Source organism: Perognathus longimembris, chromosome 11 (assembly GCF_023159225.1).
Source record: "Perognathus longimembris pacificus isolate PPM17 chromosome 11, ASM2315922v1, whole genome shotgun sequence".
Lineage (NCBI taxonomy): Eukaryota > Metazoa > Chordata > Mammalia > Rodentia > Heteromyidae > Perognathus > Perognathus longimembris.
In genome coordinates, this window is record NC_063171.1 from 12,287,870 (window position 1) to 12,300,647 (window position 12,778).

Sequence of the window (12,778 nt, forward strand, 5' to 3'; positions counted from 1 at the left end):
TCTAGGCCCCTAGTTGAAGGTGCTGGTTCTAGAGAAACCAAGTGGAAAGTGGTGATTGGGAAAAGAGGCTGTTATATCATCTCACACCTACATTGATGTAAATATAACCTGCTTTAAGTGGTATACTATGAATGTATATTAGTTACCCAAAATCTAATGAATGCTTTTGTCATATTTTCATAATTTCTCGGGTTATAATTTTGCTTTACAATGTTAAAATTGAATGAAAATAACACCAAATCTATCCAACCAATACAGGATATCATTTCAAATTTACTAGAATCCTTTGCAGCCATATGTAAGGAAACAGAGGCCACCAAAAAAATATAATTTATCTACTTTTGTATGGTTAATTTTCTACTTTCTAGGCTTATTAAGATGTACTACAAACAATAGCTCAACACAACAGAAATTAGTTGGGCATGGTACTAGCACTGAGGAGGCTAAGGTAGGAACTGGAGTGCTAGAGAGCTCTGAGACTCTGTTTCACATAAATGAAAGCATAAATACAAAAGAGAATAAAATCTCTGGGTCTTTGGAGGCTAGAAATCAAGGTGGGGATAGTTGCTTATCCTCCTATGAACACATAGGGCTGTACTTCCTGTTTGTTTCCTAGCTTCTAGTAGTTGGCTAGACATTTTGGCTTTCTTATGCTGCATCTTCTATTTGCTCTTCTTGAATTCTTCTCTTTGGAAGATCATCTTTTCAGATGGACACCCAGTATGGACATGTATTTTAGTCATATTACAGTACAACTGTAATAAAAATATGATTTAGCAATAACACTCTCAAGGTAGAGATATCTATATAATCATGTTTATCAAAGTACAATTCACAATAGGCAAATTATTTCATCAGTCTAGGTACTTACTAATAGATGAATAAAGAAAATGTGGAGTGGTATTCAGGTATAAAGACAAATGTAACCATTTTGTTTCTAGGTAAATCGAATTAAATTGAAGGGTTATTTTTAAATAAATCAGACAGACAAAGATAACTATTTCATATTTTGTTTTATATGTAGAAAGTAAAATGAAAAGAAAAGACTATATGAAAGCAAAAGGAGGGCTGTTAAAGAAGAGAAAGAGGAAGGTAAGGGGAGAACTTTTAGACAAAATGTGAATATTATGTGAATACATGAACAATGCATATGTGAAATTGTCAAAATAAATCCCCCCAAAACTACATAGTTAAAATGTGGTTTAAAATGAAGAATAGGCTCTATTTCAGTAAGATGTCATTTTAACTATAGTAATTATATCTACATTATAAGGAGTTTGTTTTCAAACAAATTAATATTGTAGAACACTGGAGTTTAGGACTTTTTAAAGAAAGTGAACCCAATTTTATCTGTAATGTCCAGTAAAGGCAAAGTAATATTTTTACATTATTAAGGATTTAAAAATTACTTTCCTTGTTTTGTACCCAATGTGTTTTGTACTTTCTTCTACCACCCTTGCTACATGTAGTCCATAATAGCACAATAAATCAATACTCTGCATTCTTAATGCTATGTGTGGTTTGTAGTCCTTACTGGTGCTATTGCCAAACCAATCATATCTAAGTAAGCTTGCCACCCAGTGATCCTAGTGAGTGTTCTTGAGGATTACACTCAGTTTTTTCTATTGGTGGTGGTGGTGATGGTCCTCAGGCTTGAACTCAAGGCCTGGGCACTGTTCCTGTGCAATTTTGCTCAAGGCTCAACAATTTGAGATACATCGTCACTTCTGGTTTTTTATTGGTTAATTTGAGATAAGATTTTCACAGAGACATTTCTGCCTTGGTTGGCTTTGAACTGTGATACTCAGATCTCAGCCTCCTGGGTTCTAGGATTACAGGCAGAAGCCACCAGGCCTGGTTGTATTTTTAAATTTTTTTATTGTTATTATAGAAGTAATATACAGAAGGGTTGCATTTTCATAAGTGAGTTGATGAGTAAATTTCACTTTAAACTATACCATCTTTTCCTCAGCTCTCTCCCACTTTTTTCTCTCATACCCATCCACAAACTGCATAGTTTATGTTCAGCACAGTGCAGACTGAGTGCTATTGCTGCATTTGTTCACCTGTTGTCTCTCCATTTCTATGCCCTCACTTATCATCTCAGAGACAAATGAACTAAGAAGAAAAAAACACTAAGAAAAAAGTCCTTTGTTACATTTCCTGGCGTTTATTTCATACCAATAAATATTTTATATGACGACCTCATCATATAATATATGATATATGATATATCAGCATGCAGATATTGTGCCGTTGTGTTTCTCTCCTAAGAATATCCTCCACCTTTGGTGTCACTGCATGTGAATGCCTAGAGTGCCACACACAATGTTTCATACACCCAGTGTGTGTGTGTGTGTGTTTGTGTGTGTGTGTGTTTATGATATCCAGTGTGTTTACTTGTAGATTTAAAGACACATGATAGCTACCACAAACGAGAGAAACCATGCAGCTTGTGTTTCTCTAGGTCTGTCTTATATCATTTAATATATTTTTTCTAAATCATTCCATTCCCCTAGGAATCATTCTTTGTGATGGATACATAGAATTCCACAGAATTTGTGCTTATCTATCTATCTATCTATCAATCTATCTAACTATTTTTCTATATCATATTTTCTTTTCTTGTTCTTTTCATCCAATGAGGACATCCGGTTGATTCCATATGTTGGCTATGGTAAACAATGCTGCAATAAACACAGTTGTTCCAGTAGTTTTAGTGTGGCCTTGTTTGTGTTCTATTGAGTAAACGCACAGGAGCAGACACGCACTCTTAATATGCTTCAAATTCATCATGAGATTTCCTAATTGATAGTCATTACCTGAAAATTATAAAACTTAGTTGTATTATCAATGGAGTATATCTAATGTTTTACACAACCCTTGAACAGGAATAAACATGTACATATTTGCATTCTAACAGTACTTGAGATAATAGCTTTTGGGTAAATCTTTTTAGTAAATATTTTATTGATGAATCATTGTCTAATAGGCAAAATAGAGCATCTATTTAGTCAGTCAATAGATTTCATTTCATAAAGTTGTTTGGACCAGTTTCATAATGGGATGATAAATATAAAACTAATAATGAATGCAATTATTCATTGATTAAAATGTACTATATGCTTAAAGATCAATAAAAGTGTGTTGCTGAAATTGGTAATAACATTTATTTAACCTTGTTTCTTTTCTATATATATTTATGTTCATAATTGCAATTTTCTAATGTAAGATTTCCTCTATAATGTTGGAATTATTAAGGGGCTCTATACACAATGTTTCTAAAAGTTAAATTTACTTGAAGAATATAAAATTGTAATTAAAGGCAAAACAATAAATGGGAAAGTACATGTACATCTGAAACTCCACTCTATTTCTAATATGGAAAAATCACAGATTCAAATAATTATAAATCCCATAAATGGTGGAAAGATTGTTTACAACCTATTTGGAAAATGAAAATAGTGTCGATTCACTATTCCAATACCAGTTGCAGACTCTCTGGTGCTAAGAGATTTTTAATATACTTTTTAGGAGTCTTAAACACACACACACACACACAAACAAACACACACACACACACACACACACACACTTTAATCTTCTTCCCATACTATTGGGTTCACTACCAATTCTTGCAATGCCTGTCTGAACCATTCCCTACTGAGTCTATGCAAGTAAATTCCAAATGTATCCTGTAAAAAGGATGCTATTTATATTTCCCAAGCAAAGAAATCAGTATTTAGGATGTTTCTATATCATGACAGCAAGCTTAGTTCAAAAATGAAAAAATGCAGACAATCAACCAGATGTTTGTTATACAAAAATCCAAAACATCTGGTTCTCCTGACTTTTTTCCCCTCACAAAAGTGATTGAAAGAGCAGGGTTGATTGTGTTGTGCAAATATAGCCTCCAAGCAGGAAAATGAGGGAGTGAAAATTTTTGACTTTATTATAGACTTTTAAAATCCCAGCTTCAGAGATTCTGAAGCTACAGTGTCAGCTACTTGAATAAACTGCTTTCCTTTGTGATCTTAGTTGACTCAGTAAGATGTTCGTAAAAGAACTCTGGAACTGGAAGATAATTTTAATTATCATACTTATTAGCATTTTTGTTCCGCTATGACCTTCAAAACATGTTTTCCGTAAGTTTAGACAAATGTACTAAGTACTGTTTGGATCTTCATTACCATACAAGTTTCACATATATACTAATGGTATGCCTTGAGAGATAACCATAAATATTACACACATTGCAGTAGATGTTATAATACACTCTGTTTCATTCTCCCAAATGAAAGTAGACTATTCTATGAGGACATCACTTCAGTTGAGCTCTGCTTATTTGTAATTGCAACAAGATGTCACTGCCCTGTGGATTCATTTCTGGGTCTTTAATTCTGTTCCATTGGTCTTCAGGCCTGTTCCAGTGTCAATACCAAGCTGTTATTATTACTACAGCTTTATAATACAACTTGAAGTTTGGTATTGCAATTCCTCCAGCACTGTTCTTTCAGCTTAGGATTGTTTTCACTATCCATGGTCTTTTATCATTCCATATGAATTTCTGGATTGCTTCCTCTATTTCATTAAAAAATGGTGTTGGGATATTGCATTGAATTTGTAGATAGCCTTTGGCAATATGTTGGAGCAGATGTGGCCAAAAGGAAGCCCTACTTCATTGTTGCTGGGAATGTAAACTGCTTCAGCCCCTCTGGAAAGTGGTATGAAGATTCCTCAGAAGGCAAAACATAGAGCTCACTTATGACACTGCAGCCCCACTTTTGGGCATCTACCTAAAAGATTACAAGCAAGACCATATTAAAGCTGCCAGCACAACAATGTTTATCACAGGACAATTTGCAATAGCTAAAATATGGAACCAACCCAGATGCCCCTCAGTAGACGAATGGATCAGGAAAATGTGGTACATATACACAATGGAATTTTATGCCTCTATCAGAGAGAATGACATTGCACCATTCATAAGGAAATGGAAGGACTTGGAAAAAAATTATACTAAGTGAAGTGAGCCAGACCCAAAGAAACATGGACTCTGTGGTCTCCCTCATAGAAAATAATTAGCACAGGTTTAGTCTAGTCACGGCAGAGGATCACAAGCGTCTAATAGCTATGCCCTTATGAATGCATAAGATAATGCTAAGTGAAATGAACTCCATGTTATGGAACTGAGTGTTATGTCACTGGTGTAATTACTTTCAATATGCCATGTGAGACCGTAGCTTCTATTGTTGATGATCCTCTTGTATCCCCTTCCTGTGATTGTACCTGCACTATCACTGTATCTTATCTTAGTACATTGGAAACTGTATATACTGGTATTAGAACTAGGAAAGTTAAAGGGAATATCAAAATCAAGAGACAAAGGTTAAAAAGACAAACAGCTACAAAAGCAATACTTGCAAAACTCTTTGGTGTAAACCAACTGAAGAACTCATGGGGGGAGAGGGAATAGTGGAGGGGGCAGGGGGAATGAGGGAGGAGGTAACAAACAGTACAAGAAATTTACCCAAGGCCTACAGTATGAAACTATACAGTGTGAAACCTCTGTGTACATCACTTTGACAATAAATAAAAAAACAATGTCATTGCCACCTCACCTATGGATTGTCTACATGCCATACCATATTCATGAGAAGTTGAAAACTATTAAAACAGTAGTTATCACATTCATAACCAAAAGTAACAGACTGACAGCTATCAAGAATGCTCTAATGGGGGGCTGGGGATATGGCCTTGTGGCAATAGTGCTTGCCTCATATACATGAAGTCCTGGGTTCAATTCCCCAGCACCACACACCACATATACAGAAAATGGCCAGAAGTGGCACTGTGGCTCAAGTGGCAGAGTGCTAGCCTTGAGCAAAAAAAAAAAATAAATAAAAAAAATAAAGAAAGAAAGAAGCCAGGGACAGTGCTCAGGCCTTGAGTCCAAGCCCCAGGAATGGCAAAAAAGAAGAAGAAGAAGAAGAAGAAGAAGAAGAAGAAGAAGAAGAAGAAGAAGAAGAAGAAGAAGAAGAAGAAGAAGAAGAAGAAGAAGAAGAATGCTCTAATGGGATAACAGGGTAAAGTGTAAAGAGAAGAACAAATAAAAGAATATTTACCAGGAAAACAATCACGTGCCAAGGTCAAGTTCCTGCTCCCCAAATCAGGAACATGCTTCATGGGAAATACAATGATAACCAGTATATAAATGAGCATTTGTTATGACCAAGAATATATTCTAAATAATTTTCACAAATTTATTGTATGCATGTACATTTTCGTATTGAATTTGCATGAAATGAAAAAAAGCAATATTAATGTAATGTACAAAAAGACTGTCAGAAATTGGTATTTGAAATCACTAAAATATACAATTACATTTTGCTTATCTGCAATTAAAGTCATAGTTGACTGGAAATGCAAATGGACAGGAAATAATGAAGATAGTAGAAAATAGAGAAAGAGAGAGAGGAGGGAAGAAAAGAGGAAAGGAGGAGAAAAAAAAGGAAGAAAGAAGAAAGAAAGAAAGAAAGAAAGAAACAAACAAACAAAGAGAGAAAGAAAGAAAGAAAGAAAGAAAGAAAGAAAGAAAGAAAGAAAGAAAGAAAGAAAGAAAGAAAGAAAGAAATAAATGAAGGAAGGAAGGAAGGAAGGAAGGAAGGAAGGAAGGAAGGAAGAGAGGAAGGAAGGAAGGAAGGAAGAGAGGAAGGAAGGAAGGAAGAAAGAAAAAGAAGAAAGAAAGAAAGAAAGAAAGAAAGAAAGAAAGAAAGAAAGAAAGAAAGAAAGAAAGAAAGAAAAGCAAAGACGGAGGGAGGAAGGAAGGAAGGGAGGAGAGAAGGAAGGGTGAAAGAAGGAGAAAAGCAGGGAGGGAAAGAAGGAGGAGGGAAGGGAAAAGGAGGAAGGGAAGAAAGGAAAGAATGCTCTAAAAAAGAATTTTAATTACAGGTGCTTGTTCCGTGCTTTCCATACTTTAAAATTCTAGTAACTGTACAACTGTGAAGACAGCCATTGTTCTCAAGGGAGCTCATTAAACCAAGAAGCTCACCTTCCTGTTGGGCTCTAATAAGCACAGTTCATTGCAGAACTTTGCTGGTTTGTGTCAAAGATTCACAACTGTGTTGGGCTTATGCTAGTGGCAGGCAATACAGTGCTCTGTAATGCAGCTGCAGTAAACACAGAGTCCATTATTACCAGGGCACTGCTGGAACAGCACAGAGGCTTCAGGAATGGAAAGTTATGGTTTCATTAATGCTGAACTGTAGGGGTCAGGAAACTAATGAAAGGGCTAAAAGGATAATGATCATACCTATGATTAACACTGTTTACCATGTAGTCTTGAGCAGACTTCTATGTTAGTGGGAGTCATGTGGAGGAGACTCTGTTAGCCATCTGCTCACTGTGCTAGTTCCCATTTCTTCCTGCTCAGTTACTTAATAAAAACAGAGAACTAAAAGGCAGTGGAGAGGCAAATGGTGCTGTGGAGAGAGGGAAATAACAAAAACAAAAACTAAACAAATGTGCTTCCTTTTTTGCATTAGAGGTTTATAAAACAGAGCTCTGTGGTTCCTTTTTTTAATGGTCACCTGAGTTTATACCTAAACACATGACTTGTGTATTTAATCACAATCCCTACCTTTGAACAAATGTAAAGTAATACATAATAAAGAAAGTTAAATGAATACTAATGTTAGATACTTCCAAAACTATAATTAAATGCAGTTGTTCTGAGTGATTCGCCAAAATTAGAAGCCTATCATTTTATTTATGGCCTCATGAGCATTTTGCTTCCATTGTGAACATACATTTTGATTATTTTTATCTATGAGATAAAACATTATTAATGAATATGGAGAAAATCATGCTTTTAAACAATACTATAGTAGTCAAATTTATTTTAATGGCTCCATTTCTTTCTCTTTCACTTTCTTTTTTTTTTCTCTTGCCATTTTGCTTTCTCTCTTCTTCCCATTTCCTTTCTTCCTTCCTTCCTTTCCTTTCTTTCTTTTGCTCTTTCCTTCTTCCCTCCCTCCCTCCCTGCTTGCCTGCCTTCCTGCTTTCTTGCATTCCTGCCTATATACCTTTATTCTCTCCCAATTATTGTGAAAAAATATATCAACCATTTGCAGACACATGACATTTTATATAATAAACTTTCCTCACAGACTTTAACAATAATGATAGAATTAAAACAGTTACAAAACTTATAGCCAACAAAGTTATTTGAATGTCCCTCAAAATACATTCAGAAAGAAATCTTGTTATGCGTAACAAGATGTATAGAAGATTGCTACTTTGGCTGTACTGAAATATCCACACTCCGTGGGAGGATGCTTTGAAATATCCCACTAGCAATTCCACAAGCAAGCTTCATAATGCTCTTATGGAAGTAGCCTGGTTTTCAATACATTCCTGTTGCTTCAATTGAAAGAAGTTGGCCAGCTGTAACAAATAGCACAGCAGTATTCTTTTCTGGTGTCCAATTCAAATCCATTTTATCCACCTTGGGAGAAAACTGCGACTTAGTCTTAGGATTTATGGCATGAAAGCAGATGTACTACTCAAAGTCTATGGAACTAACAACAGAAAAAAAAATCTCATGGGGGGGGAGAGGAAAAGGGGGAAGGGGGGAATAAGGGAGGAGGTAACAAACAGTACAAGAAATGTACCCAAGACCTAATGTATGAAACTGTAACCTCTCTGTACATCACTTTGACAATAAATAAGAAAAAAAAGACAAAGACCATTATTTCTTGGAATATTCTCAAAGGAAAAATTCTAGGAAAAATCAAAGAACACAACTTTTTTGTAAATAGAAGCAAATCGATAATGGAATATGTTAAAATAACAAGACCATACATGTGGAAAATTCATATAACCAATATTTTATTTATTCCTCTACTATTGACATGCTACTAGAATAGGACTGCATAATTCCCTTAAAATATAATATGCATATATATTGCCTGGTACAGGTGGCTTATTTCTGTAATCTTAATTATTCAGAATGCTGAGATCTGAGGATCCCAGTTCAAGGCCAGTTAAGGTAGGAAAGTCCATGAGAATCTCATCTCCAATTAATCATTGAAATGATATAAGTTTAGCTTTTGCTCAAGTGGTACAGCACTAGCCTTGGCCAAAAAAGCTCAGAGAGAGTGTGTCACATAAATTTGGCTAAGCTATATTGTTAATAAGTTGGGGATATTAACTGTATTTTGACTTAGTAGTGTTTTCAATATGAAATAGGTTTGTAAGGATATAATCCCATTATAAAACAAGAAGTATGTATTATCAGCATTTCTTACTATAGGAACTATATTCACTGTTTTCTGACATATGGTTAGTCATCCAGTAGAAAGTATATAAGACATTTCAAGATAATGTTCAAACATTTATAATCTTTCCTGTTTCCCCAATTTAAGAACTTGAAAAAAAAAAAAACATTGGAAAACTCGGAAAAATGTACAGCTATTATGAGCCAGCATCAGTTCTAAAGGCCTTACATATTTATTTTTAATTGTTGCATTGTGGAGTAGTTAATGTTTATATTCATATAATAGATAAGAAATCAGAATTTAAATAAAATGAATGCAGTTTTTAAAAACTGTTTATATATGTCATGTTGTGTATTGATAGATAATACGTTATATAATAGGAAGCATTTTCTTTTCTGGGTTACTTTAAGTATACCCTTAATGTTTATCAATTTCTTGTTCCATTTCAGAGGCTCATGAAAGCTAAGGCAAAATGATTCTTCTCTTTGTTTCCTGAAGAAAACATGAAGTAACAATGACAGTTATGAAGCTCATTCTACAAGTGCAAGGAGTATTTGGATAACCTGCCTTCTCTTTCCTCTAAGAAAACAACTTAGGGCAGGAGAGGGAAAAGGAGAGGGGGAAGAGGGGAGATGAGGAAGGAGGTAATAAATTTTACAAGAAATGTACCCACTGACTTACGTATGAAACTGTAATTCCATCTGTATATCACTTTGACAATAAATAAGTCATTATTTTTTTAAAAAAGGGGAAAAAAAAAAAGAAAAGGAGAGCTTCTTGGATGGCCATCAGATTGACTCAAGATAAATGGATTAAAAGAGATTCAAAAATCTAACGAACATTGGACAGATTTATGGGGAGATGAGCAGAAAGTTTTCTCTTTATACTTCTATAATAGTTCATTTCATAAAGACATCATGAGGAACATCTCAACCATTTTTCTACTCCCTTTCTATAACCATGGGAGATTGGTGAGCTTTAAATTGAAAAAGTTGCCCATGACTAGAGGGTGGCATTTTGTCTCAGGTGCGTTGTTTGGTTTGCAACTGAAAGAGATACACTGAGTGTTTTCTTGTTTACATCTCTATTATGCCTATGAAAATGGACATAAGCATATATTTCAACCCATATGCTACACTGTATTCCATTTTATTTCATATTTTTATTTGCCAGTTTGAATAGTTTCCCAGTGACTGATAGCAAATATTTATATTCATGCTGTTTTTTACTTGACTAGCAATATTTCTGTGTACTTCATCATTAAAAAATCCCAGATAAGAAGTGAGCCAATCAAAATCAATGAATATAAGTGCTGGGCACGGGTCGCTTCCCCTGGCACGGGGGGTCAGGCTCTACTCTAATCCAATCACTCCCTTTCTCACCCTCTCCCCTGGTCACCCGACCCGCAGGTAAGGCCAGAGTGGAGTGGGGGGCTCAGGAAAGACCTCAGGTGCACGCGGCAGTACGAGATCCCTTGTCCTCCCTCCTTATCCTCCAATGAGGGCCCCTAAAATAAGCAGCAAAGGGGGGAGTGAAGGGAGGAACAACAGTGTGCAAAATTTTCCTTTGATTCTTGTGCAACGCTGTGGGCCACGCTGCCACAGCAAATATTACTCCAAAGGGAGCCAGGCAAGGTCCAGGGAAGAAACAGGGTTGACACTGGGACCATCACCAGTACAGGCAGGCTTTCCTGTTTCTCCATAAAAAAATCCACCACGGTCTTTGCTTTCCTGAGAGGAAACAAGGAGAGACATCCCTCAAGGGCAGGTGCCCTTGGGTGGTCATTCTGATGAACAATATTTTAAGTCTCTAGCTGGTATCCAAGTTTGATTCGATTCCCCAGTTGGGAAAATGCATGCGAAGCCCCTTCCCGCACTGATAAGTGGGTCTGGGCCTCGCCATGCCCCTGTGAAGGGGTCCTTCCAATGGACTTGCACCTTTAAGTAGGGTGTTTGGCTTGACCAGTGTCTCTGGAAAGCCGACAGAGGTTGGTCCTTAGAGAAATTTAAAATATTCAATGTAAACATTGTAGTCCTCAGCTGGTCATGGGGGCTTCCCCCCCTTTTTGTTTTAATAATTGATCCTTCAGGGTCTTATTATGCCTCTCAATTATGGCCTGACCCTTTGGGTTGTATGGTATTCCAGTGGTATGTTTAATATTACACATTTGGAAAAAGGCCTGTAAAGGCTTACTGGTGAAGTAAGGTCCATTATCTGTCTTCACCTGTAAAGGAAGCCTTAGGATAGCAAAACATTGTAAGAAGTGGCTTTCAGCATGCCTTGCTCTTTCCCCCGCATGCACAGAGGCCCAGCAGGCATGAGAATGTGTATCAATAGACATAAATATGTATTTTAGCCTTCCAAAAGGAGTGTAGTGGGTTACATCAGTCTACCAGATAACATTGGGCTTTAGGCCTCTGGGGTTAACCCCAGAGATTGCAGGGGAGGGACTTGCAGGAAGGGCATATATGATTTGCAAGTCCTTATAATCTTTTTTAAGTCTTTTATAGGAATTGAAGGAAATCTCTGATGCAACCCTCTCCAATTTAAGTGAGTACAATCATGGAGTCCTTGGGCCATTTGAAGGTTTTGAGGTTGTACAATGGTCATACCTATAATGGTCCCATTAGTGGCCAGCTGCTCTGCCATATGATTACCTCGTGCCAGGTCCCCAGGCAATCCTTGGTGTCCACGAAGGTGCTGTAAGAATATAGGCTCAGCCCACTCTTTTAACAGATCATCAGAGGGGTGATTGGGTTTTTGTCTAATTTAATGTATGAGAATACCAGGTTGGGTAGCAAATTAACCACATACAGATTATCAGTAAACAAGTTCATTGGCTGTTTGACATGGGTCAGTGCCAGGGCAACTGCGTACAGTTCCTTAAACTGCGCAGATCCAGTAACTGCTTCAAAGTAATGGGTGTTTTCTTTCCCACCAGCAGGGGGCGAGGTGGAACATACCACGATGGCAGCCCCTGCTCTTCCCCCATCTGTAAAAACATTGGCAGCCTTGACAAGAGGCCTGGTAGAGAAAAGTACAGGAGGTGTCCATTGTAGCCTGGAAAATGAGGTCACCCACCTTGAGGTGCCATAATGGCAATCTACCTTTCCCATAAAGCCCTCCAGGGCATTGGACACACATGCATTATTTCTTCTGACCCATTCAAATTCTGACAGCTGGTAGGGAATGGTTAGCACATTGGGATCTCTCCCATAATGTCTCAGGGAAGTATCCCTGCCCTTAATTACCAAGTCAGCTAGCTAGTCTAGCTGGGAATAAACTCTGGGAGCTTCCCCCACTGAGGCATGCACCCACTGAAGGGGCTCACCTGATTGTGTAATAGCAGCTGAGGAGAGTTCGGATCCAGGGAGGATCCAAAGGCAAAGAGGACATTCAGGCTTGTAGCGTGCCATCTGTGCCATATTTAAGGCCGTTTGGACTTTCTGGAATGTTGCTTGAAGCGATGGAGTTATTGTAATGACATCAGTGGGCGCTTT